The 17092-nt window shown below is 52.2% G+C and overlaps 1 long non-coding RNA gene across 2 annotated transcripts in view; it reads right to left on the bottom strand.

Moving 5' to 3' along the window:
- Positions 1-2127: 2127 nt before the first annotated feature.
- The window catches only part of LOC134013803 (uncharacterized), a 43852-nt gene continuing 28887 nt past the window's right edge, over positions 2128-17092 (bottom strand). For both annotated transcript variants that reach the window (XR_009928978.1, XR_009928979.1), the window contains 2 exons: positions 3446-3518; positions 2128-2883 (listed from right to left, as the gene is read on the bottom strand). This is a non-coding gene — a long non-coding RNA (uncharacterized LOC134013803). The remainder of the gene's footprint in view (positions 2884-3445; positions 3519-17092) is intronic.

Here is a 17092-nt window from a genome sequence, read left to right as displayed (position 1 = left end):
ATTCCCGGCTGTGCCAAATGACGTTGTGTCCTTGGGCAAGGCACTTCACCCTACTTGCCTCGGGGGAATGTCCCTGTACTTACTGTAAGTCGCTCTGGATAAGAGCGTCTGCTAAATGACTAAATGTAAATGTAGAACAAGGAGAAGGCAAGTATGGTTTCACCACATTACTGATTACACCCTAAGACTAGACAGACCACTTAAGCAGGGCCTCGGCTTTTACAATAGAACGACCACACATGCGCCCACGCACAAACGTATCTTATCCCATCGACAGTTGTTTCTTTTGGCTGAGTCGGTTTCTTTTCAAGCTTGATTTGCAACTGTGAGAAGCTTGTGTTTGCCATGTGCGAATGATGTCTGTTTCAATGTGAGATCCCCCCGGGGGGCTAAACTTGCAAGAGAACAGTCAGCAGTTTCTGATAACGTGTACAAGCATGGTGTTTGTTTTACTCATCAGAAATCAAAATGTCCTTTGTCTGGTGCAGGAATCGACTTCGAGGACGGGGGTAGTCCAGGAAGGTCTTTTGAGTTCAGCACAACATTTTGGGAGCTGTGTGGTCAACTGATTTCCCAGTGATATAAAAACAGACCGCAAACTCCAGCCAAAACCCCCCCAAAGACGCAGGAAAACATTCTTTATGGAGCCAGGAGCCAAGCTCACTGCAAGCGGCTGTTCAATGAGAACTGGTTCGTGTTTGTTCTACTTCAAACAACCATTCACTGTATATAACTCAGGGGGGGTCAGGTGGCTGAGCGGTTAGGGAATTGGGCTATTAATCAGAAGGTTGCCGGTTTGATTCCCGGCCGTGCATAATGACGTTGTGTCCATGGGCACTTCATTCTACTTGCCTTGGGGGAATGTCCCTGTACTTACTGTAAGTCGCTCTGGATAAGAACATCTGCTAAATGACTAAATATAATAATAATATAACTACCATTAATGACCATGGACAAAATATGCATGTCGCATACAGTATAATGCCACTGTCAAAGAAATACAAAATCTATCATCGATATCTTCAGGTTCATTTCGAATTTCAGCCAACTGTTAGGCATCTTAAATTCACATTACATATTATTTAATAAAGAATTGTATCCTTTGCTGTCATGCAAATTCATTGGCTGGCATATGATACAATATGTTTATGACACAAAGCATTCATGGGTGTAAGCAAAGGCTTGTCCTTGAGAGCTTTCATAACTACTTTGTGTTTTTTTTCATCTTTCATTTCCTGATATACTGTTGGACACTTGGCAACTGGGGATAATCAACCGACTATGGCGTTAACATGGCAGAAACATTCATCTATAAAAAGGATTTTCAGTGAGTCTCAGAATATCTTCCACGATATAAATAACGCGCTCTGCAGCCTTGACTAATAGGCTTTGCCATACACAATAATAATCCATTTTGGCAAGCTGGGACAAATCTATGACTCTTAAAATTTTTAAGTGACATTCTTGAGAGGGGTCCAAATGTGCATCATCCCTCTCCTATCAGTTACCAGCTCCTTTAACACTCCATGTTTTGTACCCCGAGGTACGGTTAACTCTTTGTGGTCAGGGAGAGCACGCGACGTGCTAGCCACCGCTAGACAGCTAAACTCTCGCGCTTTCCATCCAGATTGCAGGGCTAACGATTTTCCATTGTGGGTGGCGGTGGAGAGAGGGTCCTGAGTTGGAGAATTAGGATGCAGCTCCTGTTGTCGGCGCTGAGGAACTGTCTGCCGCTGTCCCAGCAGCCCCTGGGCCAGTGACAGGGAGATGGATGGTATCTGCATCCTGGCTGCAGTGCTCCCCCATCACCAGAGTCTGGCTCCGTGCAGACGTACACACACGCACGCACACACACACACACACACACACAGGAACACACACACACACAGGAACACACACACACACACACACACACAGGAACACGCACACACAGGAACACACACACACACAGGAACACACAAACAAACACTCGCAGGATACACACGTAAACACAGAACAAAGGAAGCAAACACACACACTGGTCCGCGCATAGACACACACCGGCAAACACTTTATACACTCAAACCCTCAGAATGTGCGCTGCTTATGTCTAAATTCACCTTCACCTGCATTTGGCAACAATACGCATTCATAGAAGCTGCAGTACAATGGCTTCATAAAAACGACAAAATATTTTGACAAAATGTGAATTGCAAAATGTAATACTTTTATTGATGAGACATGACATTACAGCAACAATTTATGACATTAGCATACATTTTTTGAAACAGACATATGTATATAGAATAAGCATATTGATTTCAATATGATAATTGTCATGTGAAAATGTTACCTTACATTTACCGGCACTATGGTCAACATTTGAATAAATAAGAATATAAAAAGAACTGGTTTGGCAAATACTGGTTTGGCAAATAGGCATCTACTGCATAGATGCCTATTTTTCCTGACCAATGTTTATTTATTTCACGAGGTGTCTAGGGTGTTTTTTTTTTCTTTCTTTCTGAAAGCCTAAATAATGCATGCGGGAGGCCCTGCAGGTCCTGGACAGTGCAGGGGTGTGATGGGGGTCACAGTGGACCTCTGCCCCCAAAAGCCCTCTTGGGATGTCTGGCCTGCCCTCCTCTTTTCTCTTGTCTCCCCCCCCCCCCTCTCTCGCTCCTCCCTCCCTGCCTGTTCTCATTACCCTTACCTGCTGTCCTGCTCCCGTCTGCGGCGTCGACGCTCGCGCCGTCAGCCCAAACCCAGTGGCCCTGTCGCCGGGGGAAACAGCCTCTGCATACCAATGACGAGGAGAGAGAGAGAGAACGATTGGTTCGGCTTGGCTCTGCGCCGTCTGGGGGGGGGGGGGGAACACGCCCCTCACCCCACCTCCTCCTTGCTCTGGGAGAAATAGAGATGGAAGGGGGTGGGTGGGTGGATAAAGTGAAGGGGGAAATGACATAAAGAAAGGAGAGAGAGACAGACGGAGAGAACCGGGGGGTGGGAAGGAGGGGGGGGGAGGCAGCAGAAGAGAGGGAACATGGAAAGGGCAAAGAAAGAAAGAGAGAGAGGGAGAGAGAGGAAGCTGTGAGAAGGGGATAGACAGACAGAGAGAGAGAGCGGGGGGGGGGAGGGAGGAGAACATGCATCACTGTTTTAAGTGACTGCGGTGGGACGGGCTCAAAAAAAAAAAAAAAAGGTCGTCTGGTCTCTCCCTGTGCACAGTAGGCACCTTGGCAGACCGGCGCGGCCCCTCGAAACGACTTCTGGGCTAATTACCCAGCGCAGGCCGTCTGCTGGTGCCGCCTTGCAGCCTGACATTTCCCACCAACTCGTGTTGAGCCATGCCCAGCTAAACAAGTATGCGGGGGAAAACCCAACCCCCGGCACTGTCCGCTCACTTCGCCCCGGACATGTTGCATGCTTTGAAATATTCACCGATGACATGGAGCTACCCCCCTACCTTGTGGACTTCGACGTTAAGTGTGAGTCCTCGGGAAGACACGAGAGGGGCCGATCGAGGGCCTCTGCTGTTCCTAAAACGAGAGAGAACAATGGCGGTTGTTAGCGAGCGACGAGGCGTGGGGTTTGTGGCCGTTTAGAACGGTGGGCACAGGTCCATTGTGGTTCAGCTCGGAGTCGCACAAACATATCCAGGTGGCGGTGTCACAGCCCGGCCGCTGTGAGAAATATTGTCTGGAGGAAACAGATTTTTTTGGTCTCCACATGCCCCCTGTTCCCCCCGAGTGGAAAAGGGCACTCCAGGACACAAGGAGATTCCTCTGTCATCATCTATGTGGGCTGTGGTGCCACGGGAGTCACTATGCAGTATTTGAGTACGTGGGCATTGAGATGGGGGGGGGGGGGGGATATTTGAAAGGTAATCTGATGTGTGTGTCTCTCGGCAATTGTCAAGTTAGCCGGATAGAGACAACGGCGTCTGGCTCTCTGGCAGCAAAGGGGTTAAAAGTGTAGCCCGCAGCGACAAAGCGAGGCCAGCTTTGGGTCACATTCAAGTCCCAGCCACTGGAAACTCAACCTGCAGGACAGAGCCTAATTATCCAGCCAGTTGTGGTTCAATAACTCCAGCAGGCTGCCAGCCAGATACCGCGTTGCCCTGGCAACGTTCGCCGAAGTGATTCGCGGATCAGAGAGAGGCGGGGAGGTTGTGGTGAGGGGGGGGGACACACAGCTAGAGCACCATGGGGCTTACAGACCAAACACTCACTCAGCGATGAACCGTCTATGCAAGCAAGTCTCTGCCGCACAAATGCTCGCAAGCAAGTGCCCACAAGAACAGATACACAGTACACAAACAGGGTAAAAGCATTCCAATCCGTTTTTTGAAGGGACCTTGGGACAAGCCGGCTGTCCCGGTGGCGTCTCCATTGAGCTTCTCACTCGGTTTTTAAAAGACCTCCTTTTAATCAAATAATTCCGTCCTCCGCTCTGCAGAGGGAAGTCTCCCCACCCTATCTTTAAGCCTGTGGCGCAAATCCCAATGACCCCTGTCTCTAGGCAGCCCCAGTGTCCCCTTCAACTGCCTGACTGCCTCCGTGGCTGTTATCTCGAAAAACCTAAATGGAGTTGGTGCCGCCGCTGTTGCCCTAAGAGTAAAGAGGGCAAACTTTGGTGCCCTGGGAGGCCGACATTGTCAGACGCTATGCTGTATTATTCCTCCAATAGGATTAAACTGAGAATCGAATTTGGTGTGGATACGGCAGCGTGTGTCTGTGTGCGCTCGTGTGCGCGCAGCCGCTGGAATTCTTGTGCGTGTGCGCGCGAATGGCTAAATGCTACTTGTGCGCTTTCGTGTGTGTTCAGGTGACTGTCTGGTCTCCTGCCGCAGTGTCTGGAAGCAGAGACGTCGCCCCCCCCCCCCTCCATCCCACTCCAGCCTACTTAGCCATCAGACATACCTGCTGTTCCCTCCACCTGCGATAAGGGACCAGCCAAGACTTCAGCCGGCTCCACGCACGACAATGCCTGGCAATCAATCCTTCAGGACGAGACTTTATTTCCCCCTAAACCCGTCTGATTCCCGTGTCAACTCCTGCCAATCGAAACGCCCCGGACGTCCGTTAATCTGTCCTAATGACTTTTATCACCGGCCAATGGGGAAGCGTCACACGTCACACGGCAACCTTGGAACAATGGAATGCAATCTTTCTTCTTTAATTCTTTTTTTCCCCTTCTCGTTTCACACCGTGGTCCATCAGCGAGCAGACTCGAATCTAAGACTCAACTGGAACCAGTGGTTTATCTCCACGTATTCAGGGCCGGAATCAATCTGTGCTGCGGGACCAACTGATGACTAATCAGAGAATATGACTTCCGCATTGTGCAATGTTTATGTAAGAATGACAAGAAGTGAAATGACATCACACAGTTTTTGTTGAGCTGTAGAACATTGTGTAGCAGCAGTGGGGACTCATCGCATATGAATATGAACGACTTCTTTGGAATCGAGTTCTGTATGTTAATGTCAAAAATCTTTTACTACCATTTCTCCTTGTAATACACTACAGACATTGTCAAACCTCTTGACGTATTTCATTTGCACAAATTCTGATGGTGGTTACATGAAAGGTAAACTGAGATGGAAAAGATATACAGTACATTAGTTCATGCTTGATGTCTTGACCCAAACATTGTGTTTTTCCCATAAAATGAATTACAGAGGGACCCATCTATAGAGTTGTTCCAGATTGCTGAATATCATCTCATTATCAAATCAAAAACAAAACTTTCAATAGTACACTAACTGAATAACGATCCATGTATTATTAGAATAAGCTGACCTTGATTCAATCCTTCCCTGCATCTAAGCAATGCATCTGGTGCAGGATTCAGAAAAGTATTTTTCAGGATCTACCACAGAAATTAAATCAAAGAAACATGCAAACCTGGAAAACACATTGTCTATCGGTATTAAAGTTATAATGCAGCAATTAAGTTTTTCCGTTTTTTTCTATTGTAGTTTCATTCTTTGCTCGCTTTGATTCCTTTGTAGTAAAGAAAGGGTTCTCTTTTTTGTTAACCTTACCTATTAATTAATATTCCTGAGGCAAGGGTAAAATGGTAAATTATGAATTCCCTCTGCATTGATTAAATTGCTCCTCGGAGGGTCAGACTAATGCCTCCAAGTGGACGAGCTAAAGAGCCCTGTGTTTGACAACGCTCATCGAAAATCGATATATATTATTTGCTCTGTCTCTCCGATCAGTTTTCTATGCTCTTATAATAGCTCTGTCTCAGAGATGCTCTATCCAACACAGGTGAGACAGCGTTCCTGAAATATATCGTTTTCTAATATTCAATTTATTCCCCTTTAAATTATCACAGCCTCTGCAATGTAATGCTCCAGGAGCGAGTTAAAGATCCCTCTCGATTTTGAACCAGTTTCTCAGTACCCCCCCCCCCCCCCCCCATTCAACGTTGTTCCAGGCTAGCCCCCCTGCAGACCCTCTTCCTGTTTAACAGAGTCCCATTTATTGGATCTCTCCAATGAGGATTTGGCCGAGCTTCCTTGCTTTGTTACTGTTGGGGAGGGGGGGGGGGGGGCGTTGAGGATTTCATCAGCGGGCTCCGGGCTCTGCCAGGCTTCGCAGCGTGTCAGACACATCCTAATAAAACTGTCTGGCTGTTTTGTGGGCGACCATCTCCCCCGCTCGCTGTGCCGTGTCTGACTGCTCGGCGCACCGCGCCCGGCTGCTTGGTATTCATGGGACGTGGCGCTCCTTCAGCTGTTGCTGGGGGCTTGTGTGGCACAGGCACAGACTGATTAGTTGGCATCGGCATTGTTCGCAATGAAACCAAACGGGGAGCGGCGAAAAAAAGAAACAAACAAACAAAAAAACTTAGGAAAATTAGGGAGTGAGACAGAGATGGAGAGACGGAGAGAGCGGCGTCAGAGGAGAAAATCTATTGTTTTGAAACTGCATTTCTAATATGGGTAATTTAGCAAAAAAATAGGAAAGCAAGCTGCCTTAGGGAAAAAAAGTCGAAAGTTTGAATATCGGGTCAGCTGTGTTGGGGAATGAATTCCGACCTTTTGTTACTTGAATCTACATGAAAAGGGCGGAAGTTGTGTTTCTAGCATCATGATGTCAATATCTGAGTTCTTGTACATTTCCATGTCCTTGCCAATATGAGTCAGACATTTTGACTCATATTGGACGGCTGTCTAAGGAAACGGGAGGGTTCATTTCATTGGAAGGAATTGATCATGTGGGATGACCGAACATGGAAGTTACAAGCAAAGAGGAACATGGAGGTCTTTTAATGAAGACTGTTTGACCATTTCAGGACTTTTTTTCCAACTCTACTGTATACCTTAAGGTTATGTTTCACAAGGTTCCTGATGTAATAGTACGGGTTAGAGTCGCACCACATCTGCGGATTCAAATGTACATCGAGATATAGTACTTCATATATATTTATGCGAAAGGAATAGGATGTTTGACAAACTTGAAAGTAACCAAAGCAAATAATATGAAAGTTCACTACACTTAAATACATTTCCATATTTTAGCCACCTTTGAAAAGCGATTAAAAGTGAAACATCTGCCGTTCTTAAATGCCAAGGGCATTAAACGTTTCACATCGTCATCTTACTCATTTAATTTCAATTCATAAAAAAAAGAAACCCTTATTTGTACGCATATGTCTTCAGTTAAACAGGTTAAATGTATGTTGCGTGTGAACTAGAGTGATAAGTCATGCTGCATCCTGATGACACATTCTGCTGCAAACTGTGGCACTGCAAACAGGTCTCCCCTCGACAGTTCTAACTCTAAATCATAGAAAGGAGGTGTAAAATGGGGAAGCAATTAAAAGTGCCCGCCAAAGGTTTAACGTTGACTAATGACCTAATAAAACAGTGAAAGTTGTGCAGTGATGTTTCGCTCATGGCCAAACATGTTTACCTACACTGTCTGGGAGGTCGAAACGAAATACACCGATACTGTTGATACTAACACAGTATACAGTGACGCAAATACGTTAGTGCGGATAAAGACTTAATGCATGTCGTTGGCCTCTTGTCGTCACCATATCTGAATCGGAGAGAAACCAGCCCTGGCTGTATTGGGTGTGAACAGCCCAGACGTGTTGTAATGATCGGAGATTCTGACGGAGTGGTTTGGTAATGGCTTATTGAATCCACCGACACGATTCTGTCAATGCTTCTTCGTTGGCGGTGACAGAGGCTCATCGACGGGGATGGTGAGGCGGCGGCGGGGGGGGGGGGGTAGTTTAGGGGTTCTCGACGCGCGCGTTCCCGGTCGCGTGCGAGGGACGCTGCGTCCGCGCGGCAGCAGATTCCAAACGACGGAGGAAGAGGTTCCGAACGACGAGGTCGACGGCGGGAGAGGCGCGTCCGTCGAACGCGGCCTCGACGGAGCGTCCCGCTTCGAAGAGTTGTCGCAGACGTTTCGAGTCAAGTGTCCCGGTTTTGAGGTCTGAAACCCCCTTCCCTCTGCGTTTGCGCGGGCGACACAACGCATGCGAACCGCCGCTAACCCCCGCGCCGACGGCGGCGAAAAAAACGCATCCCAAAAACTCTCCGGACCTTGCCCGCGAACAAGCACAAAATCGACCACACCACATCGTCATCCTTTCCTCCTTTCGCCTCCCAGTCTACTCTTCTCCCGTCCTCCATTCCCTTCCCCTGCCCCTCTCTCTCCCCCCCTCCACCCCCCCTTCCTCCGAGCGCATGCACCTCTCAGATCAGCAGCGACGGCGTCTGTATCCCCCCTCTCTCTCTCTCCCTCCGGCCCGGGAGTGCTCGTGGCAGGTTGCTCGTGCCCTCCGCCCGCGTCCCAAGAGCCTAACCCGTGATGTGTCGTCAAGAGAGCTCACAAGTTAGGGTCTCAGGGAGCAGGAGAAGTACAACAGTGTCCACGGAGGAGAGGTGGGCGGCAGGGCGAGCGGGTGCTCCCAAACCACCAACCCCTAAAAAGGTGCTCCCCCCCCCCATCCCACCCTCACATCCACCCCCCCCAAATAAACAACCTAGTGCAATCTCGCGTGTGGCCGGCGCCTCGTTCGGTCCGGCCCGGCCACGTGGGGCATCGCCCAGACCAGCTCCATCGAACAGCGGATGCCCGCTACGGAGCGAGCTGACGGGAAGAAAGAAAAAAATAAATCTCCCTCTTTCTCTCTCCCCCCCCCCCCCCCCCCGGTCCAGTGCAGGAAAAACTTCTCCCCGCGTTGGAAGAGCACGGCTCGACGACAGCGGAGGCTGTGCGCACAAAGAGTGGACCGAAACGCGACCTCTCGGCAGGCGGCAGGGCTGCGGACGCACGGCGAAGCGACCGCGAGCGGAGAGAGCCCCGACCCGCACGCCGACGGCTGGGGCGAAGGACCGAGTCGAGAAAGAGAGAGAGAGCTGGAACAAGGCTCGGCGGAGAGACGGTCGGGGCTCGTTTTTCCTTGTCGCGGCACACAGGCAGAGAGAGACAGCAGACGAAGGCTAAGACAGGCGAGCCTGCACTGCCTGCTCTGTGCTAACTAGCCTTTGTGCTGGCAAAGGAAAGCACCCCCAACCCCCCCACAACCCCCCCCCCCCCAGCCAAGCGGCCGGTCTCGCCTCTTTGTCCTCAGAGCGTCGACAGCCCCTGCCCCGGACCCTGTCTGCCACCGCTGACCACCACCGGCACCAGGAGAGGCGGAGGACAGCACCCCCCCTTCCCCACCTCTCCCCTACCCCCCACCCTCCGCTTCAGCCGGGGGGACTTCCACTGCGGGTGCGACGGCAGACGATCGCCCCCCTCCGCTGACGTCTCATCATGAAATCATAAAAAAAGGTAGCGGTACGCGGCGCTGAGACCGACGCTCGCCGGCTCTGAGAGTGCTGCCGGCGAAGAAAACACACAGAAAAAAAATTACTACCGTCACTAAGGTGGAGAAGAAGATGAAAAAGAGAGAGAGAGAGAGAGAGAGAGGGAAAAGAAGGAGAGAGTTTGTCTCCGGCTCATGTTTACTGAAAGCCTTCTTTACGCGCTAGCGCTAACCCCCCCCCCCGCCCCACCCCCCACTGATTGCAGCCTCCCCGGTTCCTCTCATACACACTTCTCTCACTGCCAACGTACCCCCCCCCACACACAATCCCCTAACCCTCCCCCTCCTGCACCGACACCACTCTCGCTCCCCCCAACCGGCTCCCCCCCCGCCCCCCCCCCGTCGGAGCTCGTGCCGACACGGCAGGGACCTGAGGACGAGAGGGAAAAGAAGTTGTCCCCGCTGCACAGCAGCCGGCAGAAAAAGCCGACGGCCGTGCCGAGATGTGTCACATGGAAACGGCAAACGGCAAAAAAAACACAATAATAAAAAGGTGCACCAACACAGAGCCGGGGCGGCTGGAACATAAGCCCCCCGCGCCATTGCTTGTCAGGAGAACACACCAAACTGCTCAGTCATGAATCTTAACAAAGCATGCGCCAGCCAAAACATTTTCCACGTCGCTCTCACCCCTCGTGCACCCTGCCTCCCGCTCACCTCCCCTCCCTCCATTTCAAACTCCTCCTTCCCCTCCCCCCCTCCTCCCCCCGCTAATAATCAGATAGATCCCCCTCTCCTCTCTCCCGGGAGTGCCGAGCGAGAGGGTAGGCTTCCGGAAGCGCGAGCGCGCATCCCCGGCTTCCCCCCCCGCCCCCACGCCACGCCTCACACGAACACTTCGTCAGCCTCTCTGCCGACGCCGCCTTTGTCGTCCGTGTTTGAGGAGCCGGACGGGGAGCGCGTCAGGAGGAGCGGAGCCGGAGGAGAGAGTGGGGGAGGGGGGAAGCAGAAGAGCAGCAGAGCTGGGTGTCCGTCCGGGACGGAGGCTGAGCTGCTGCTGCAGCCCAGACGCAGGTCAGTGAGGTGGGAGCATATCGAGTGCCCCCCCCCCCACAGGCCTGCATCATCAGCTCTGTCTCAGCCCCCCCCCCCCCCCCCCCCTCAGGAGTCCCGCAGTGTCGCGGCGGCGTCACCTCCACCCTGGCTGTCCGTCCTCCTCTAGCCCCCCTGTCCGTCGCAGGTCCGTCCGACGCCGTGAGCAGCGGAAAACGGCCAAGCCGGAACGCTCCGACCCCCCCCTCCACCCCTCAGCCGGCCTCGCCGTCCGCTCCTTCCAGCCTAAATCCCCCCGCAGTCGAACACCTTCCAAAAACCCCCGCCTCTTCTTAACCCCCCACCCTCCCAGGTCTCTGTACCTGTTGTTTCGTCTCTCTGTCGTGACTGGTCTGTGGCAGCTTACCCAGTGTAATGCTCGGCAGCAACAACTCCCCCCCCCCCCTCTCTCTCTCTCTCTCTCTCTCTCTCCCTCTCCTCCCTCCATCCAGCCTCTCTGCCGGCGCACACCTCCCCTTCCCCCTCCCCTCCCTTCCCACCACCCCAACCCCCCGCGCTGATCAATTCCTTCTCTCCTCCGGAGGCGTGTGGACTCAGCTGGCTGGCCGAGGAGGAGTCGGCTGCCCGGCGGCGGCGGTGGTTCACTCGCTCAACGTCTCTTCGCTAACGACGCCGAGACGGTCCTCTCTGACGCGCTAACGCGCGGCCGGACAACAAAAAATATAAAAATACCCCACGCGGGCGGGCGGGGGAGAACGAGACACAAACAAGGAGAAATAAACAGACCACGACCAAAACGCAGACAGCAAACATGCACGCAGAGCTCTTCCCTTCCCCCCTCCCTCCGCACGCACGCCAGCTACACAGACCACACACACAGACTCGCAGGCAAGACGGGCGCTATCGCAGTCACCCCACAGACAGACAAGACAGAGCGCAGGCGATGATGCGGTCACCCAACCCTGAACGCAGTCCCCCTCCCCCCCCCCCACCCCCCCGACACATACAGTCGCTGTCACAATATTGTGAGCGAGGCTTTCCGGAAGCGAGTCTCCAGTGTCTCGCCAGCCCGGCCGCACGAAAAATGTTCTCTTTCCAGGCGGTTTGATAACAGCAAGTCCGCCAGGCTCGATCGAATACGCACCGTGCCCGTCTTCCGAAAACAGAAATATGGACGTGGAGTCGGCGTGGGAAAGTTCAGTGGTAGAAAACAGGCAGACGGGGGGGGGGGGGGGGAGGGGCGCCCTACGACGCTGGGTTCGGACTGTCGCGCGTTCTCTCTCCGCCATAGCACCCCCCCCTTAAGAGCATGTGCTCGCTCTGAGGAGACGCTCGGCACCACGGGGCTCCTCAGCGAGGCCCCCTACCCCCCCCCCCCCCGGAAACGTCCCCTATAGGTTCGCCCTTTGCCCGCCCCCCTGAAGAACATCAACGGCCCAGACTGCCAAATGACACATTAGCGCTAACGGCGGCAGGCTATTGTTTGCCCAGGCAAAGCTGATGGTGTTCCTCCACGCTTCATTTGTCAATGTATGCCGCGGTGCTCAAGTGGGGGGGGACGACACTCGATTACCCAGCGAAGTCGTAGGACTGAGCAAAACAAAGAGGGGAAAAATATCTGGCTGTTTTTTTTCTCCCCCTTATTGTTTTTGGATTTTCTATTTTTTGTTGTGTTTTCCTCCAATCTCGATGAGATCTGCCCTTGAAGGCCTGCGTCCTAATCTATGGGCCCCCTGACCTCTCACCCTCGACACCCTGGATGGATTAGGGTCGTGACCCCCGGGCGACAGAGAGGGGGGGGGGATGGAGAGACGGCTGCAAATGCTATCATTGATTGATCATGCCCTTTCATCCAAACAGAAAAACGTTGTCTGCGCTACGCCACAGAGAACGCAGAGAGAGGGGGGGGGGTTTGAGAAAGAAAAAAAAATCCAAATAGTTATACCACCACAACGCTCGAAAGAAATGTGTATTTTAAATCCACCAGCGACGGGCAGAAAAGGGGAAAAGGGAGACTGAGAGCGTTAGGCTTCCTCGGGCAGCCAATGTCAATACTGTGGCCAGGTTGAAGTCTATAGGAGAGGGGTTGATGGGGGCTGGTGCCGAGGCGGTGGGGGGGAGGGGGAGCTTGCTGTGTGTGAGAGCCAGCGAGGCCGGTGGGGGACCTTACAGGAGAGACCGGTGATCAATCAGCTCCATTACAGCCGTGTCACTGTAGCGTCTGGAGCTGCTGCCCAGCCCCGCCTCTAGCACACACATACACACACAGCACTGCACCACGCTCCCTGAGACTGGCCAATCAGAGAAGAGCCCCCCCCCCCCGCCTGCAACTTACACACGGGCTAGACAACACGCATTGACCCCCCCCCCCCTGCTCTTGCTGCACCTTCGCCCTCTCCTCCTCCTTATCCTCCTCCTTATCCTCCTCCTCCCACCCCTCGTCGCTGCCCTCGTCTAGACTAGGGAAACGACCCTCGCTAGATTTCGGACGGGACGCTAATAAGACGATATTGCCCTGCGCAATTCCCAACCGTAATCCTGTTTTTGTTACCTCCCAGCCGAATGGGGGAAAAGCCACCTAGGGTTTCAGCCAGGTAAGTGCATCTGTTAATGCCCCTTAATACTGCGCTCTGATTGGGTTACAGGAACAGAACTGCTACTAAACCTTTATTCATTGTTTTTTTGTGCAAGCAATTCATTCAGGCTCCGCCACCCTGCCATTCCACTCGGATTCTCTGTTTCAAAAGTGTGCGAGCGCAAAGCGCCGAACCCCCCGTTATGTGCCATCAATACACGATCACGCCATCCGCCGCGTGATAAACCTCCCCTTTAACGTGGCGGCGAGCGATCCGTATCGCACACCTCAGTCGAGCATCACCCAGGTATCTAAACAAAGGACCCGTCTCAGACAGGCAGCTCCGGTGGAGGAGAACAGGGACATGAAGGAGGGGCGGAGGGAGGAGGAGGAGAGGGGGCGGGGGGAGCGCCTCTGATGCGGCAGCAGCGCCTCTCCAGCCAGCAAACGAGCCATCCAGCCTCCCAGCCAGCCAGCCAGGCATCCAGCCAGCCACCCAGCACAGCACAGCCAGGCAACCAGCGGGACATTAATGACGATCATGTCTTGTCACACTAGCAGGCGCTCCAGTCGGCGGACCCTGCCCTTGCCCCTGCCCTTCCCCGATCAATGGCATCGACCTGTCCCAGGGGTCAAGGGGCAGGGGCGTCGAGATAGAGGAGAGGGGCTGACGCAGCAGGGCGGAGGAGGGGAGTCCTTACTCCAGACAGATCAATGACACCCTCGTCTGCCACGGGTGGGTTATGGTTATTCATTTGCCATTAAACGGATCCCATTAGGGGGGGGGGGGGGATATCTAGCCTTGGGGGGAGAAACTGCACCTCCCACACATGGAAGAAGGGAAGAAAAATAGAAAAAAGGTGACGCCGGTGTATGAGTGGAAGATGTGTTGAAGGAGGTGGCCGACTTTGAGTCGCAGACACTGTGTTACTAAGGTCTCGGGCGCTCCGTGACGACCGTTCAGCCAATCACATCACTGAGAGGGTTTCTAGACTAAGAGCGGGAGCCAATTGGATTCATGTGTAGATGGGGAATCTTTTGGGTGATGAATAAAGGCTGTGGAATGACATAGCCAGTGGCTTTAGACGGTCAAACTAACTGTAAACTAGGAGGGAGTGAAGGGGTAAACATCACCTTGCAAGAGAAGCTTGTCTTTAGCCGAGAGATTTTGATGTTCATAAATTTCCTTTGTGTTTACAGATAAGAAAGAAAAAAAAAATCTCGATCGTCAGTCGAGACACACTTCCTTTTGTTCAATGATAAATTGCATTTGGTTATTGGACAAATTGCCTGATACCTAATGTAATTTATTTTAAAAATGTTCTATCATAACTGCATGGCCTGAAGTACATGGCCAGCAATGCACAAAATAAATCGCAAAATAACCTCTGGCGTATTTTGGAAAGGAGCATTACCCTCAAATTAGACTTCACTCTCTCTACTCTGCAGAGCATAGCAGTTCAAAAACTTCTGAGACATTGGCCAAGAAGAGGTCTCCGAATGAGCCCCCCCGTTAGAGGAACGGCTGGCGCAGTCCAAAAAAACCCAGCGCCCCTATCCGCAGCTATCTAATCCCAGAATTTATTTGTCCAACCGTCCCGTAAATGGAAGCCCAGCTGGAACCAATGAGCTTGGAGCGTTGCCGCCGGCCAGCTGGACGGAGCGATGCTGAGGCGGCAGGATTCTGCAGCGCGCCGCCCGGACCCGCACATCTGGGGGAGCCATCGAGGTTCAGAGGTGAGGAAAGACGAGGGGGGGGAGACGGACGGGGACGGAGCTCTTAAAATAAACTCGGGCACCATGTGGCTCGCTTCTTCTGGTCTGTTTAACTGTGTCGGGGGGGGGGGGTGGGGGTTGGGGGACTAATTAAGGAGGGGGGAGGGTTGGGTGGGGGCGAACGAGGAATAAGGATCAAGGCTTTTTGTGAAATAGATTGGCGAAGACAGTGTAGGGGAACAGGATTGCCCACGAAGTGCGTTTCTTTTGGGCCTCAACTTGGCCTTCGTTAGGGGGTCTGGGTTCAGAGAGCTTTTCCCGACCATTGGCCATGTCCGGCTCCATCTGCGCAGCCCGGAGCTGAGGTGTGGTAGCTGCACCGTGGCCGGAGGATGGCGGTGCGTCACATTGCCTGCCCCCCCCCCCCCCCCCCCCGGTAGCCCGTGGGGCCTCGGAGAAGCGATAAAAAAAGGCCCTCTCGGGTTTCCAGGGTTTTAGCAGGATCAGATTAAAACACCCTTGTCGACCTGTTGGCATTGTGAGCCAGCCGAGGAGGGGGAGGGGAGGTCATTGAGTCTCAATGAAGAGGCCTCCCTCACGCGTCCGCCATTGAACGCCCATTAATATCACTCTAGGTTTGTTTGGGCCCTAATTGATAGCTGCAAAGTTCCTTTTCACCGGCCTGCCTGCGTTGGTAAAGGGGCTGCGGGAGGCTGTGCTGAGGTTGCTGCTGCAGGCCTGCTGGTGGTGAAGGAAGGTTGCGGGGTCTAGCTGGATTATTTTGGGGGTATCCTTGGAATGAAGGGGCCAACTCCAGTCTGCAACACTGCTGGGTAAATACCGGTAAAAGTTTCGCAAAGTCAACGGGTTTCTTTCCGTGTCAATTAAGTCTGACTTAAAAGCAAAACAAAGCTTGTCGACGGCCGAGACCGATTGTTTACATGAACCTAAGAGCTAATGGCAGCCATTAGAAGTGGTCCATCCATCCTTGACCTTCTGCCGTATGAGTGGTGTCATCTATCAAATAGACAAAACCCTGCGGCAGTGAGACACAAACCACATCGACACCCTCTCTCTATTACCGTGTTTTAAACAAAGTTGAACGCAAGTCGACGGCGGTAAATCTAAAAGGTGAGGCCATTTATACCCCTTAGTGGTGATCCGACTTGTTTCACAAGCTCCGACGCTGGGCTGGATGGACAGGAAGAACCTCTTTGCTTCGTGGACAGGTAGGTGGTAATGGAGGCTTCTGTATCGCTGGGACAAGTTTCAACGCCGAACCAGCCCACATATTGCAACTGTACTCCCATCCCTCACTTAATGAGGCGTATGGCTGGATAAGGTGAACTAAGCACATTGGAAACATTCCATCTTTGCCCAAAAAAAATTGAAAATATGAAAGTAGTCTGCTCTGGCTGTCGGGTAAGTGCCTGTGGGCTTGTTAGTGGGAGAGTGAAGCCTCTAAACCCTGGAGTGAAGCATTTAACCTGAGTGAACCTGAAAACAATTTTCGACGGCGCAAAAATGGATAGGCCGTAAAACTGAGAGGCCGTGTCAGTTGTTTCAGGACAAAAGCATCTGTTAAACCGAGAACCTTCAGATTTATTATGAATATTACATTTCATACTTTGTGTTTATGTCTAACCATCTGTGCGTCATAAAGTCTGGCGGTGGTTCAGGGCTCACTGGAGACTGGTTCAGACGATGTCAAGGCCCTGTACTGAGTGCACCTTGGCTAGGGAAGGCAACATAGGCCTCAACAAGGCCAGCTCGACAGGAAAATCAACACGTGGAACACAATTACGCCTTTAGAAGAAAATTGACCAACCGGTAATCAACACTGTAATATTCAACAAAATGATTTGTGTTGTTACGTCTCCTTTCTACTTGAGCATTGTTTGCAGCTTCCCTACAGCAGAAATAGTACCATTTAAATACAAAGCTGATTTGTTGATTCAGCAAAAAGAATCACACACATGGAAT

The sequence above is a fragment of the Osmerus eperlanus genome, chromosome 27, assembly GCF_963692335.1.
Source record: "Osmerus eperlanus chromosome 27, fOsmEpe2.1, whole genome shotgun sequence".
Taxonomy (NCBI): Eukaryota; Metazoa; Chordata; class Actinopteri; order Osmeriformes; family Osmeridae; genus Osmerus; species Osmerus eperlanus.
The sequence above is the reverse complement of the archived record's forward strand: the minus strand, read 5'-3'. Positions and strand labels throughout refer to the sequence as shown.